This window comes from Felis catus, chromosome B3 (genome assembly GCF_018350175.1).
Source record: "Felis catus isolate Fca126 chromosome B3, F.catus_Fca126_mat1.0, whole genome shotgun sequence".
In the NCBI taxonomy this organism is placed as follows: Eukaryota; Metazoa; Chordata; class Mammalia; order Carnivora; family Felidae; genus Felis; species Felis catus.
In genome coordinates, this window is record NC_058373.1 from 26,533,359 (window position 1) to 26,550,195 (window position 16,837).

Sequence of the window (16,837 nt, forward strand, 5' to 3'; positions counted from 1 at the left end):
TTTTACTTCTTATTTTTTTTTAAAGGATGGGGTACCTTGGGCAGAAGTTTGATTAATCGTATTTAAGATTCTTACTGAAAAAAAAATTAATATCCAGTACTAACAAACTCATATTCAAAGAAAACGTTTCATATAACGGAAGGTTAATCCCTTCCTCAGCCCTCCTTCCCCAACTACTGTGTATTTGACTTCTGAAATTATCTCCAGCTCACCGAACATTTGGAAGGTGGTCCCATTTTGTATGTATTTCAGGGTGCTCATTTAGACATGCAGGTAGAGTTCCTATTTTGGACATGTCCTCTCCCAATCTCTCTTTTGATAGCATTGGGAATTCTCATGTTTGACAATAACACAGTTAGCCACCTCTTCTCTTGATGTGAAAAGATAAACAGAATGTTTAGCAGCAAACAATTAGGATTAGTTGAAAAGCAACTAATCTGCCTTCTTCTCTTCTTGTGCTCTTCCTTAATGCTTTGAAGCTGTACTTTCTTTTCAAAGGGGAATACAGAGGTCATGAATTAGGGCTCTATCTTTTGGCAAATTACTTCTATTAACAGGAAAATGGTTGATAAGAGACAAGGGATGTAAAAGGTCATTGTGAGGAGGGGAAATTTAAGAGAAGACTGAGCTCTGAGGCTGATATTTTGCATTACAAAAGGTGGGAAATCCCCCTGGCCCTAGCTCAATCTTAACACAGAATTGCAAGGATTTAATGTTTTAGATTGTTGGAATTTCCAAAGTTTTTATTTTATTTTATTTTTTTACTAAAACAACTCAAGAAACTGATATCCTTTATAGCCTGTTACCACTTCACACTACTGTCCAGGCAGTCCTCTAGGATTTACCATTGTTCTATTGCTCATACATGCTGTGCATTTGGCACGGTAATTACCTACCTTCCTGTCTCCCTGGGAGCTGGTCAGTGATTTGCTAGTCACACCAAGTTGAATGTAAACTAACTTAAAAAAACTTTTATAAAATCATTGAATGAATCCCAGTGACTGTGCCCACTTATTTCTTTGGTGAAAACCAACCAATTCACTTGATGTATTCAAACTGAAATATTCATTGAGAGATGTATACAATACTATCACCCATTTCATCAAATAATTATCATATTCAAGGTTGCCTCAATGGCTCAGTTGGTTAAATATCCAACTCTTGATTTCAGCTCAGGTCGTGATCTCACAGTTCATGAGTTTGAGCCATGCATTGGGCTCTGTGCTGTCAGCATGAAGACTGCTTGGGATACTCTCTCTCACTCTCTCTCAAAAGAAACAAACTTTAAAAAATACCACATTCATAAAATAAGGTAGACAAATGGTTTTAAATCAAATGATTATTTCAGAACTTCCTAAGACATTAATGGCTACAGTCCGTGATTCCCTAACTCATGGTTTCTGGGATCTGCTGGGACCCGCAGGGGCTGGCAATTAATTCCTACCCTATTTTGCCCCCAAAGGGGTGCACTGTGTCTCTCCTACTCCTCTCCCCTTATTAGTAATTGCTACCAATGGGAGAATGAAAGAACCTTCCCTTTGCAAAGGGTATTTTTTCTTTCTGGGTTTTCTATCACGTCTTCCCACTAAAATTATAAATCCAGTAAAAGCTGACAGTGGATCAAGTACCTGTGTTATTTATCTAACAGGTTTAACACAACTAGCATGTCAAAGCTACTCAGCAAATATTAGGTTGGATGATTGCTGAATTGAATGATCTTTCTAGGTTATTAGAAAGATATATAAACTGACATAATTCCTGAATGTTAATGATACAGTCAGATGAAATTGAATCTGTAAAAATAAATGGGAAGTAAATGGTGGCAATGCTGACAGTAACAATGACAACTTCTTAATTGCAGGACTGAACATAAAGCAGCTACACTCAGACGAACAAACACAACCCCTTCTCAGCTCTTAGCCATTGTTATTTGGTCACTTGAAGAATGGCATTGCAGCACATTTTTAAAGAACCATGGCAGAGACTCAGGAAACCCTGCTGGGAGTCTTGTATGTAGGACATATCCAGAATGCATGCAAACATCTCAGAAAAAAAAAAAAAAATTCCAGTGAGGCCTCCAATGTAATCAGAGCTCCATGAATGAGGTCAGTCCATCTGAGGACTATTTGATGTCTAGGTGATGTTTTCATGTTACCAGAGGAGGTGTGCTGTGGACTAAATTGTGTCCCTTCCAAATTCCTGTGTTGAAGCTCTAACCTACCATTGACTATATTTGGAGATAGGGCCATTAAGAGTAGTTAGGTTAAATAAGGTGATAAAATGGGATGTTGTAATCTGATAGGACTGGTGACCTTACAGGAGATAGGTAACTCCCTCTTTCCACATACACATGCTGATAAAAAGCTATGTAAGGATACAATGAGAAGGCGGCAAACCAGGTCTGCAAACCTGGTCTGCAAACCAGGGAGAGGGCCGTCACCAGAACCCAACCAGGCTGGTGCTCTGATCTGAGACTTAGAGGCTCCAGAACTGAAAGAAATAAATTTCTGTTGTTCATAGGCCACTCTGTCCATGGTATTTTATTACAACAGCCTGAACAGACTAAGACATGCCATTGTCCAGTCAACTGATTTTTCAGTACAACAGGTAGACTCTTCCTCTGTAAAGGGAGACTAACAATGCATCTAATATAGAGGACCTCTGTGAGGAGTAGGTGAATTATGTGGGTCTGTGTATATTTAGTTTTTATTTATACCCGTTGTTCATAGACTGTTCATGGTCCTAGTGAACAGTGGAACATTATTATTATATCTGAGGGAAGGAAGGAAGGGTGGACATGATAGGAGAAGAGTTAACTCAGATCCTGTATCGTCAATTCTGCACTTAGGAGGTGAAGCACCTGGTCCTCTGTCTTACACATAATATGATAGATCATCGTAGGGTTCCATGCCTAATAGACAGCATGCATGGTGGATTTGCCACTTTTTTTCTTTTTGTTCCTTATTATATATGTGATAAATGAGACCTTAGAAATGGAAGAATTTATGCTTCATGAAGAAGCAGTGACAAAAATTACATTTGTTTAATGTGTTTAAATTAATAAAAGCTGGGAAAGACAGTGTTCTTTAACATGGATCCTCAAAACACCCATTGGCAAGAGGCGCAAAGCAGCTTCCACCCACTCCTTCCCGCTCAGAATTGTCTGAGAAAGACGTTAGAGAATAGTATCCATCACTACATTTATTTCACATTAGGGCAACAACATGGAAAGACATGAAATGATATTTGTAAAGTTACAGAGATCTGGATGAGAATTATTTTACCATTTCTTTACTTCCTCCCTAATCTGCAATATGAGGAGAAAAATGGGAAAATAAACATAGATTAAAGCCCAAACCTTTGTGTATGACATGTAATAGAACTAAATAATATTTCTTTGTGCTATGTATGTTTCCCTTCTCTTTCTCATTTGTAAAAGAGTTGGGAATTTTTGAATTTTTTAATCACTTCAAGAGTTGTTCCCTATAAGAGAACCAAGTAAAATTCTTTATATTTAGAAGGTGATCAACAAATATGGGTTAATTCATCTGAAGTTTCAAAGAATAGTCAGCATCACTACTGTGCTAAACTAACTTGGATGGGTTAAGATTGTTTCAAATGCTTCTGAATTTATCATGATTGTTAATATCCTAATAGTCAAATTAACAAACTAATAAAAATTAAAATTCAGAATTTAGGAGGATATTTGTAAAATATTGTTTCTTTCAAAAAGAGTGTAAGCTTTTTAGAAATAAAACTAGTATACAGTTTAAGATGACCTTTATTTTTTCTAGCCTTGTACAGCTAAATATTTTCACCTTTTAAATAAAAAGATGTACATGAATTTGATAGGCTAATTTTACATATTTCTTTTTCTAATACAGAATTCATGGGATTTGTTTAAGTAATAAATACCTATAAAATTCCATGAAGTGAAATTTTTCAGAAATCTTTTTTATTTTATTTTTAAGTATTTTTAATATATATTTATTTTTGAGAAAGAAAGAGAGACAGAGTATGAGTGAGGGAGGGGCAGAGAGAGGGGGTGACACAGAATCCGAAGCAGGCTCCAGGCTCTGAGCTGTCTGCACAGAGCCCAACGTGGGGCTTGAACTCACGAACTGGAGATCATAACTTGAGCTGAGGTCAGTCGCTTAACTGACTGAGCCACCCAGAGGCCCCAAATCATATCTTTTATTAATAATTTTTTTGCCTAAGTTGAGCATTTTCCCCATCTGTGTAAATGTATTTGTTTCTACAGGTTATCAAAAAATATTTCCTCATATATCTTTGTAATAAAATGGTAATCTTTAATTATTCATAAATTGCTCTTATATTAAGTTAAATCGCCCCAAGCTTTGACAGCAATTATTTAAGCTCTCTTAACATTACAAGGTAATATTAATTTGTATGCTTAGACTTTCAGCTAATTGTATAATCATAAATTACTATATCCTTATTATAATACTAACAATGATTAGTTACATCCTTGATGTTAAATTCAATCATTTTGTATTGATGTTTTGAAACTTCTATGAGAACTCCTAATGAATTAGTGCTATCAATTACTTAATATTTTTTTCTGGAATTTAAAACTTAGAATGGAAACCTCATATAAATTCACTGAGGTTTCCCACTTGCTCTACGATTTTTGTCATCTTTGACTTTCTTTCTGAGCCCCCTACATTTTGTTATGTGTAAAATCATTTTATACTTTTAGAAAATGAAATAGACACAGCTAATTATCTTACCACCAGCAAGGTGGTAAAAGCAGCCAGCAGGGCTATTAGAGCAAAGAACAAGGCAGCACACACACAGATGCTGAGAAATCCTTGGTCAGAGACCTGGGAAGTTATAGATGTTAGGAACTTGTTTCCTGATGAGGTAGGACATTGAGTTCTGCAGGTGATGATTTCCATACATGATGATTTACATGACTTGTAGAAATTACTTCATAATTAGTTAATACATTAAAAATCTTACACCCTCCGAGGGGCACCTGGGAGGCTCAGTCGGCAGAATGGCCGACTCTTGATTTTGGCTTAGGTCATGATCTCACTGTTGTGGGATCAAGCCCCACAGTGGGCTCCACACTGACAGAGTGGAAACTGCTTGGAATTCTCTCTCCCTCTCTTCCTGCCCCTCTCTCACTCTCCCACACTCTCTCTCTCAAAGTAAATAAACTTAAAAAATAAAAAAAATAAGAATATACCATTTGAAAAACTGTACACAAGAATAATTAAATATGTTTGCTTCCTTCTGGATTATCTAAATAGACAATTTCTTTAAAATTTGTTTAAATTTTTATTCATTTTTGAGAGAGAGAAAGACAGAACATCAGTAGGGGAGGGGCAGAGGGAGAGGGAGACACAGGCTCTGAAGCAGGTTTCAGGCTCTGAGCTGTCAGTACAAAGCCCAATGTAGGACTCAAACCCACAAGCTGTGAGATCATGACCTAAGCCAAAGTCGGATGCTCAACTGACTGAGCCTCCCAGGCACTCCTAAATAAAAAAAATTAACATACCTGACAATGTTCTTAATATTTTAAAAAGTAGGTGGGAATTATGACTAAGTTGTACTAAAAAAGAACAACAAAATGCCTACTTAAAGGCATTAAGATAACAGATAATTTCAGGTTGAATTCTGAGTTAATTATTCTTTTATTATTCTTTTATTCTTTTATTATTCTGAACATGTTTAGGTGACTTTTTATATCACTTTAAATGTTCAGGTTAGTGGTGTTTGTTTCTTTGTTTTTTTTTTTCACTTATTTTAGGTGTTGAAGCTTTTCATCAAATACAATTTTATATGGAATCCTGATAAAAGGAAGAGATGCTTTTACTAAAGTTGAGGCAAAAGTAAATCCTTCCACGTCCATCAACCTCTGCCTCCCTTCCCGCAACCCCAGGTAACTCCTGATATCCCCAGTATCAATAGGGAACAGTGTGAGGATAACAGTTTTAATACACACAAAAATATTGGTTTCATCTTCCTAGAGAAGCAAATATGAATTGTGCTTTTTAATGTCTTTTCAAGATCAAAGACTTTGTGTGTATTTTAAGATACCTGAAGTCACAATAAGCCATTTCTTTTTTAAAAATTTTTTTCTAATGTTTATTTATTTTTGAGAAAGAGAGAACTAGCAGAGGAGGGGCAAAGAGAGAGGAAGACACAGAATCTGAAGCAGGCTCCAAGCTCTGAGCTGTCAGCACAGAGCCTGATGCGGAGCTTGAACTCACAAGCTGTGAGATCATGACCTGAGCCGAAGTCTGACACTCAACTGACTGAGCCACCCAGGCACTCCTACAGGTTATTTCTTCAGAGGCTTTTGTGTCAGCAAATAGAATGTAGTGAATGGAAAATCCTATTCTATTGCATAGAATGAAAGTTTGTGACAGCATTATGTCCTTTGTTTCTTCTTATACACTTACCACCTTCCTTGGTCAAATTAAGACATTTAGCAACACTTGGGTAAAAGAATGGGCTGACTTGTTTAGGAAGTATACTATTTCTGTGTCTGAATGCCATACCTCCTAGAGTAGCATGTGGGACTTTATGGTTTCCAGCACACTCTCCAATTTAACATGCATACTGGGTATTTGGTGGCAGTTAGGACTGTGTTGTAATTGAGAATGTTTGGATGCTGCATCTAAAATCTCACTTTTAAAATTTCCATTTGAATGTTCTTGTTCATGCACTATTTGATTCTAGTCACATTGACTACTGTCCCGGTACACAGCTAGCAGTCCATGAGCTTTCTAAATTCAGTTGAACATCTGTCTTTCCAAGGTGACCAGTCAAGGCACACCATATTTTGCCTATTGATATGTCCCTTCTCTAAAGTGAATGGCATAACAGATTTTGAATTGTTTTGTTTTAGTTTTTCCTCATAAAAGGTCCACTTTCCACAAGAACTAAAAGTAGATTTAATATTACATCTGCAGCCTTGTATATCACTTAGAAATTGAGCTTGACAAATAGTAATGCAAACTCTGCAGAAATGGCTCAGCCATATAAGAGATTATTCTCCCAGAAGGTGTCTGCAGGTAGACAGTTAAGAACTAATACAGTGGCTTCATAAAGTCATCAGAAACTCAGGCTCCTCCTTCTTGGCTTTTCTCTGTCCTGGATTGCTTTCCTCTTTTAGGCACATGATGGATGGCTTGCCTGGACAAACTGCTACTCTAGCATTTCAGCCAGCAAAAATGAATAAACATGTGAGAAGCACTTACAGAAGTTATACACAACACACAATCGTTTTAGCTAAATCTAAAATTTGTGGCTATACCAACCTGTAAGAGAGGCTGGGTAATTCTGCTCTTTAAGCTGGGCTAGGGTTTTCTTGTAAGGACAAGAGGGGACAGGGGTCAACAGGAGACAATTACATATCTCTATGATGCTGCAACATTCATTTGTTTTGGGGCTTAGAATAGTCATTTTTTAAGTTTTTGAGTATTTGTGACTAAGACAGGTTGTTGCTACCCAAATTATTAATTAACTAGGTAAAATCCAGTTAGGTATTTCCTGAGTAGACCCTAATTTACACAGAAACTAAAATTTACTCACATTAATTTGGTTAAAAAAATGAGCTCTACATTTCATTTCCTTTGGTTTTGTGGGTTTGAGCCCTGCGTCTGACTCTGTGCTGATGGTGTGGAGCCTATTTGGGAGCCCCCTCGCTCTCAGCCTCTCCCCCACTTGGGTTGTCTCTGTCTCTCTCAAAATAAATAAATAAACTTACAAAAAAGAATATGGTGTACCTGGGTGGCTGAGTCGGTTAAGTATCCAACTTTGGCTCAGGTCATAATCTTGATGTCTATGAGTTTGATCCCCATGTCGGGCTCTGTGCTGACAGCTCAGAGTCTGGAGCTTGCTTCAGATTCTCTGTCTCCCTTTCTGTCTGCCCTTCCCCACTGGCACTCTGTCTCTCTCTCTCTCTCTCTCTCTCTCTCTCAAAAGTAAATAAACATTTTTTAAAAAATTAAAAAAGAAAAAGACAGAACAGGAAAAATAGCAACTGCACTTTGAGCCAGTATTTGCTAAGGACTATAGAAAAAGCCATTACAGCATGAATGCTGAGAATTTAATTTGGGGTAATTTGATATTTGATAACTATCATATTATTCTCAATAATTAAAAATAAGCAATTTTATTTTACATGTTTCTCATGTAGCTTGCCACATAAGTACAAGTTAGATTATAAATATTAATTGAGAAAATAAATGAATTAATTCGGGCACTTAAGATTGATTTTAATTTATTTATAGCTCTATTACTATTTCTTCTCAACATCCATGAAGATACCAAAGACATTGAAGCTGCATGAATGATAGTGGGAATCAACATAAATTATTGTGGGCCATAGTATTTTGAATTCTGCTAGGATTACAGACTTCAGTATCCAAGTATCCAGTTGTGTCAATTTCAAAGAAGTTTAGGATCCTTACCAGATAAGCTTCCACTCATGTTAGGGATACTCCTAACACAATTATTTTCTTATAATTACTAGATGAATAAACATTTGATAAGAAGAATAAATACTTAAAAAGGGTACATGCTTTTCATTAATACTGTGGAAATAAATGAGACTACCCAAAATATAATAAGCGAAGGCTATTTTTTAGTTGGAACTTCCTATAGCAAAAGGGAGTCAGCCACCCTCACTATCATGTAGCAGAGACTCAAAAGCCAGTAGGAAAGTGGGAGAGCTTTATGCGAAAACAAGGAATTGTTTCACGGGTGCCCTGAAGGCTGTTGGCATGTGGAGGCTGAAGGTGGGCTAACTAGAATCAGGGTATCCTGGGTGATTGGTTAGGGGTTCATATATGGATTCCTTTAGTTGTTCTTAAGTTGCAAGTGGGGCAAAAATTAGGGAAGTTGGCGGTTATTGACCAAGTTGAGAACATTTTGAGCAAACTGTTGCAGAGCTATGGTTTGGCTTCCTGGGCTGGTTGCTGCAAAGGTCATGGCTTCTGTTTTATATATTGTCTGGCCATTGTCTGTTTGCATATTTAGTCTATCAGACCACTTTAACATCAGTTAATACTAATAAGGCTTAATGGCAATCCTTTTAAATGTTATGACAGAATATCTTCAGGAAAAAAAGACTCCAAATCATGATTTTACCATTAAATGGAAGTTTTCAGAATCTTTTATGCATATCCCTAGGGTCTGTATTCTAGAAGCTGTCAAGTAGATATCAGTAAATACACACTAGAGCTTATTAGTACATTGACGTTTAGGGCTGTAGGAACGCATGAATAAAGATAACCTTATTATACTGGGATTTCCTGGGAAAAAAGGTTATAATACTAAGTGTTTATTTGTTGTTTCTTTTTGTTTGTTTATTTTGGCTTTGTTGAATTCTGAAAATAATAGACAGGATGCTAAGGAAATTGAAAAGCATTTAAAATATTGAGTATGGAATGTGTAAGTGCTGGTTTCTGGCCACTGTAGATAAATACAGAGGAAATAGAAGACATCATCTCTATATCTGCTTGGAGATTAATAGCATGTGGATGTAGATATGTTGAAAAAATAACATCCCTTATCTTTCACGAGATTTTTGTGTAGGAAGAAGCTAGTCTGTGTCCCAGGGTTCAGGAAAATGAAAATGAAAGAGAGATGGTCTCTAAGTTATGGGAGCTCATGATTTTCATGTGGTACAAATATGTTAACATATTTATTACAAACTACAGTTTGCACCTTAACAAGGTGTGGGCACAGGTGATGGGAGGATGACTATAAAAAAGACATTAGAAGACCACAGGAGCTTTCTTGGGTTGGCGACTTAGAAGCAATTCTTGCAGAAGCTCCTGAAATCCAAGGAATTTACAGCTGAGCCCCTCACAGAACATCTTAACTACTGATATGTATTAGACTCTATCATGCCACATAACTTCAGCCTAGATGGATCTGTCATTTTCACTTCATTGTATGCTTAATGTAAACCATATATATTAAATATTTGTGATACTTTTTAAAATACACTATCATTTGAATAGAATTCTCTTTTTATCAGTCTTCAAATATTTAAATTTTTTAAATGTCTTATTTATTATTTTTGAGAGAGAGAGACAGAGTGCAAGTGGGGGAGATGCAGAGAGAGAGGGAGACACAGAATCTGAAGCAGGCTCCAGGCTCTGAGCTGTCAGCACAAAACCCAGGGCAGGGCTTGAACTCACTAACTGTAAGATCATGACATGAGCCAAAGTCAGACACTTAACTTACTGACCCACCCAGGAGCCCCTCAGTCATGAAATATGTAAAGAAAATAATTTTTCTTTCCGAAGAAGGAAAGAAACACACATTTAAACAGTGTGTGTGTGTGTGTGTGTGTGTGTGTGTGTGTGCTCTTAAAACCTCCATGGTATTCTTGCTCCTAGGGAGAAGTAATTTAAAGTTATGAATGCAGTTCCCTTCCTTCCATATGCATCCCACTCATCATGTGTGTGGGATGAGATATATGTAAACAGGCCCTCTTCAGCCGCCCTGTGAAGGTGCATAGAGAGAGACACCTGAACACTCTGACGGAGCAGAGCTCCACAAAGGAGGGCTGTCATTCTGTGTTGTGATGTGGGAGCTGAGGAAAAGCTACAAGGGGGAGATGAGGCCTTACCTGAACCTTTAAATATGATTTGGACCAGGTAGTAGATGTGAGGCAGAAAAAGCACATGAAATAGCCCTACCATTTGGAAATGACATCTTTTTTAGGGCATCTGTTTTCTCACTTGTGGAAGACTTCATGAAACAGTATGGATTCAATGAAGTAACACTGACAATATTGAAATCAATTGTCCAGCACTTAACTCTTGAGGAATGATATTGTTTATATGTGAACAAATGTATAAATGAGTTGTTGAAATTATTGAGAATCATTTAGTAAACATTGGATTCTCTTTAAAGCTATCTTCAGAAGGTTACCAAAATATGCTTTGGGTATCCTTAAACCTGATCCAGCAAGGATGAAGTCTCTATGTCTCTGTTTTTCTCTGTTTTTATTTAAAATAAAGTAATTTCAACATATTTAGGAAAGTTTAGTTCCAAGATGATATGGCATATTCCTTACATGGGGAAAATGAATGTGAAAATGGATGAAGGTAGCCAAGTCATGTAATCATTTTATGAATAATTACTTTCAACAAATATACATGTTCCATCTATAGATAAAGATTGATATGCAAAGATAAACAGATACATCTAAGATAAGGCAGTTGTTATTCTCTGAAGGTTGGGTATCAGTTGGTTACAAATGTATAGTCCATTAATATAAAATATTATCTATCTAAATTCTCTTTTAAGGAAACTACCTATCAGATCTTTCTTAGCTTTTTTAATTTTTAAATTGGCTTTAAATAACATTAAATTTGGACAACTGTTCTAATTAAGACATAACTCTGGCTCAAAGCACTAGGATTCCAATTCTAGCATCATTAGTTGCTTTGAGTTAAAATCATAACAGACCTAATTAGATAAATATTGTGGTAATCATGATCTGATCATAAGCAGTAATTTGGAAAGAACTGCCAGGAAAGAATATTTTTTTCTGGTTTTATAAATATTGAAAGACAGCACTGTAACAAAAGCAGTGTGACCTGAATATAAGGTGGTGTTAAGTAGCATCGTAATTTACAAATGCTTATTTTGCTTGTGATTGCATTTGGTGCATGTGTACTCATATACACATAAATGATCACTTACAGATGATTACTAACAGAGTCTGAAACACAGAGAGAAGACAAAGGCAGAAGTGATCCCCACCACCATCTATATGCATTTCCACTTATTCTTTTCTCCCATGAACCATGCAGAAAAGTTTTTCATATATTTGGAAAAGTTTCTGCCTCATTTTCTAATTCTTGGTCATTGCCATTCAAGTCTTCCAGGTGGTGTCCTGTCTCACCTGTAGTTTCCTTCATCAGGCAAGACTGCTTCTCCAAATTCTCTTTGAATCTCACTTTTTTATAAAAAAACATTCTATTATCCTAGGATAGGTGCCACAACCCTGTTTTAGTAGGTTCCTGTTGTTATTCTGTATTGGGTCACCACCAAATCTAATGCAGTCTTCGGGTAGATGTGCCAGTCTGCCTTCTGTTTCCCACCCAGCACTGTCTGTCACATGGTCAGAGCTAAACCAGCATTGTGCAATGGCTGGGTTATTGTTCATCTCACTAATATCAGATGGCAAGGCAAAGAACTGAAGTATAATTCCAGAAAATAGCACATATATCCAAGAAAGAAAACATGAGTATTTTCCAACCCTCAATATTGGTACAAGTTAAATCCTGTCTTAATTTCGGTACCCGAGCTGTTTGGCCACATAAAGCTCTGGCATAGGGTTCCAGTCACATCATTGACACTAAGAAAGAGTTAAATATTCAAATGAGTGACCTGTAGAGTATTTGATTATCCCAGTAATGACACCTAAAAATGGAAAAATTTTAAGTGAGAAGGAAGTAAAAAAGACTAATACCTTCTTTAGATCTTGGAGAAAGGAAGAACCATCAGAGGGCCTCAGGGGCCTGTGTTTCAGTCATTAAGGAAAGCATCAGTGAAACAATGAACCATTGAAACTTTGAGAACAGATCAACAAGTCTATTTTCTGAGTGGTAGGGTGGTATGTAGAGTGAGGGACACGTACTGTTTGCCTGCGTGAAGTATAACAGAATTTAATTCAATAGCTGGAAGAACCAGAGACAATACTTAAGGAAGAGTATTTGGGACATAGACAGATGTGAGGTGGGTTGTAAAAGTGACAGTGACTTTCAATTTTCAAGTAGACACATTTGGGGAGAAGGTCAGGAGAAATGCTGGAACCTGAATGCCCTGGACTGCAGATGACACCCATCATCATCAGAGTTTCTCAGAGTCATGTGCCATATTCCTGAGAGATTTCTTTCTGACATGGTCGAAAACAGTCCCAAGGACCAGAACCAAAGAGCCTACATCCACAAGAAGGGCCAAGGAACTTGAGGTCAGTCAGTTGTTATTCATCAGGAAAGAAGCTCCAAGATTTCTATTTCTAAGCTTGCCATGTGTATCTGCTGAGGATTTTACTGAGCCTATTCCAAGACCATCCTGTGGAGCATACCCTACTCCTACTCCAAGGCCACAGCATTACAAGGTGTTCAGATGTCTGCACCCACGTTAGCATCTCACACTAACTCAGCCTAGCTGTGCAATCTCTATTACTGTCAGAAGTTTCCTACCAGGAAGCAAAGCATACCCTTTGAGTGCCTATTAGTGTGAATTAGATATAGAGCCAGGCTTGACATGCTGAGGAATTGTTCTCAGCAAGTCATGATGAAGCTGCAATATCTGACTGTGGTGCGCATATTTTTCTCCAGGTGGTACAATAACCAGTTTTTGTCTCATTCTATGTGGTCAGAGGAAAGTAAAATTTGGTATGTTGTTACACCACAGAATCTCAAATAAGAGCATCTCTGCCACATTGATGAAAGATAAAGCACCTTCTGAGACTTTTGAAGAGCACAATGTCCCATTAAATGGATAGCTATGCCCTCCTGGCAGGTGTGTTCCATAGTGTTCAACATACATACACACTGGTAAATATGATGATGGGACATCTGTGTCTCAGAGGCACTTAGCAATGAATAGAATAGCACAAGGAAGGCAGTGGGGTAGAAAATGCTTAGGGCCTTATGTATGGATACAATGGTAAGGCACTTATGTGAGCTTTATTGAAACCTTAAGGACTAGTCAAGTTTCACTACCAAATACACAGAGCATGAGGGTCAACTTTGGCTTTGATACCAAAGTTTGCATTAGGGGTACCTAACCCCACATTTGGGGGCATCAGACTGTCTGGGAACAGGGTACATATCTGGACAATTGTAGACTAGTGGGGTTGTTGCAAGATATCTCCTTGCTAAAAGGTGTTCACTGATACTGAAACCCACTTTATTAATGGGTCCTGCATGTCACCATGATTATATAATTTGAATGCATGGATTTGCACGTGCATGTCTAATCTATTCCACCTCAGCCCCATTGGCTTAAGCCTGCCTCAGGGCTATATCTTCACTGTTTATCCTTCCTGGAACCATTTTCTGCCAGATCTTCTTGGATCCTTTCTCCCTTCCTCAGAGGCCCCTTCCCTGATCATCCCTCCTCCCTGAGGCTTGATTTCCTGCTTGCCTTCACCATGGTCATAGTGTCACCACTGGACATACTACAGGGTTCCTTGTTTTCTTTCTCCAAGTAGGATTAACTGCTAACTGCTTCATCCCAATCACCTTCAACTGTGTGACAGTGTGAGCTCAATGACACATGTTGAATGAACAAATACACATATTAATTTAATAACGTGGCTTTAAAGGAGATTACCTGATTGATCACTCAGACCCTTTCAACTCAAGCTGCAAAACCTTTTACCAGACACCAAGGTGGGAGGGTAGGGGGAGACAGCACAAAGAAAGAAGTGATGCTTCATTTGGCAAGCCATCCAGGAAGAAGTTTCTGCATAATTCTATTTGGTGCATAAGGATAATGACATTTTTGTGATTTGTGAAGCTGAGCAGGTTACCTGTCAAGGGATAGAGAGGAGCTGGGAGTCTAGATCTGACCCTCATTTCAGGGCAGCAAAGATAATGAAATCCATGGTGTAGAGGCAGGTGATAGCCTGGCACAAGATGCCCTGAACAGGAGGGCATCACCGTGTGCACACTCAGTTTCCTCACATTTCTGTCCTTCTCTCCACTTCTCCTCTGCTTCTTCCCCTCCTTTCTATATTCCTTTCCACACTCATCTCACCTCCCTACCCCCATCACCATATTTACTTCAACTCCATTGTCCTGGTTGGCCACATCTGACTTTAAAAACAGGGATGCCTTTTTGTTGGACATAAGGGGTCTTGGTACACCCAGCCACACTCCCCCATCTTTACCATATAGGAGAGCATCTGTATGCTTTTGCCCTGAAAGCTGCTCTCTGTTCCCCACCTTGCAGTGTAAGCTTTGCTTTCCTTCAGACCTATGCTGCTTTCCTTCAGACCATAACCACTGGTTACAACAGGCTATTGACAGTTACATTAGTGAAAAGTAAATAAAGTTAAAATTTTGCTTCCTCTGTGGCACCAGCCACATTTGAAGTGCTAAAATGTCACACATTTTATATGAACACTTTCTAGAATTACAGAAAGTTCTGCTCTAGATAGTACCTGTGAGCAGAGCTAAATATTTCATCACATTTTCCTAGACTGTCAAGTTATACAGTAGGAAGAGTGCAAATGCAGAGGCAGCTCAGAGTGCAGAGGAAGTGAAGGGCCAGTGCAGATCTCAGCCAGCCTCAGGCACTGCTCTTGTTAGCCACCCCCAGTGCCAAGCCCACTGCTTTCACAGATTCTTTTTGCATCCAGTCCTTGCTTCCCTGTCTTGCCTTCAGAAGGCCCCGGGGGGTACTGAGCCTTCAGATACATTTCACAAACCAGAGACCACCTGCTAGATGCTCTAGCTGTTCTCTCCTCTCCAGTTCCACTGTGTGGTTTTCTCTTGCAGGGGGAGAGAATTCTAAAATGAATTGACAAGCCATGTCTGTTTTCTGGCAATTCTAACACTTGTGTGGTAGTTAGTGGAAAGATAAACTCATGATTCTTCTTTTGCTGTTCTCAAGTACTAAATCCTTTTGCATTTTATATGAACATTTCTAGCATTGCAGAAGATTCTTCTCCAGACATTTTTGCATTCCTGACTTCAAGGTGATGACCAGTAAGGGTTTCTTTAGATTACGAGAAGGAAGAGTGTGCCTTTGGAGACACTGACATACCCTTATGTTTCATTCTTCTCAAAGCAAAGAGGATAAGGGACACATAAAACATAGAATACCTGGAGAGTAAAATCTTTTTATGTGTTTGTTTGCATTTTTGTTTCTTTCATTGGTTGTTTGATTTTAAAAGTGCTATTCTTAATGAATACAAATAGTAACATTCTGACTTGAACCAAAATGTTGCAGATAAGCTAAGGTGCTTTTAAAGAAATCCTAATAAAATATTCAGTATGATATGGTAAGTTGTAACATCATTTGAATAGGCTTTTCTTTTTTCAAAATTCAAGCATTTGTGTGAGGTTTTGATTTATTTTAAGTGTATATTCTTTTCTCTAGTTCACAGAGGTGATTCTATAGATGGGAGTCTAGTCCAGGATAACCTGACAAGACAGGGTTCAGATGAAAAGCAAAATGGGAACAGAATTGACTGCAGGCTTTTTTTTTCCCTGTGTCCTAGCCAGGCATCCCCTTCCTATGCCATTGCTGCCCCTGTCTGCCTGGGCCAGATCCTTGGGATCTTTGCTGCTGACAGATGTAGCTTTCCCAGCAGGGATGCTCAGCATAACCCTGTGAGAGCTTGGGTGGATACATCCTGCCAAGGCTTTGAGGGCTGATGCCTGCAAATCTGGAATAGATGAACCTTCTTGAAAAAGATGCATACTGAGGAAATTAATAACCGCTAAAGTGAGACTTGCAGTCTCCTTCTCCTTCTCTAGTGCCCTGTCACAGATGATAACACTGACTGTTCAGTCAGTGGGTATGAGAGATGATTAGTAAGAGAACAGAGTGGCTGCTGTGACAGAGCTAATCTCTGCTCTCTCCTTCATGCCCTCAGGTTTTCCACTGACCTGGCCTGATGGCTTCTGGGTCCCTTGGAATTGGGTGCCACAATCCATCATCAAGGACCAGCCTAGGCCTGGCCCCTCTGGTCCTCCTCACCAAGCCTCAAACCTTGGGCTGGTTGGTTACTCTGCCAACACTACTTCCCTAGCTCCCAAGGGACCATCCTCTCCTATGCACAGACCCTGGATGACAAGCATGCATCCTATAGGTA

The 16,837-nt window shown here is 38.4% G+C and overlaps 1 protein-coding gene across 4 annotated transcripts in view; it reads left to right on the forward strand.

Moving 5' to 3' along the window:
* Positions 1–16,837, forward strand: part of GABRG3 (gamma-aminobutyric acid type A receptor subunit gamma3) — a 704,479-nt gene that overhangs the window by 263,211 nt on the left and 424,431 nt on the right. The window lies entirely within an intron of this gene.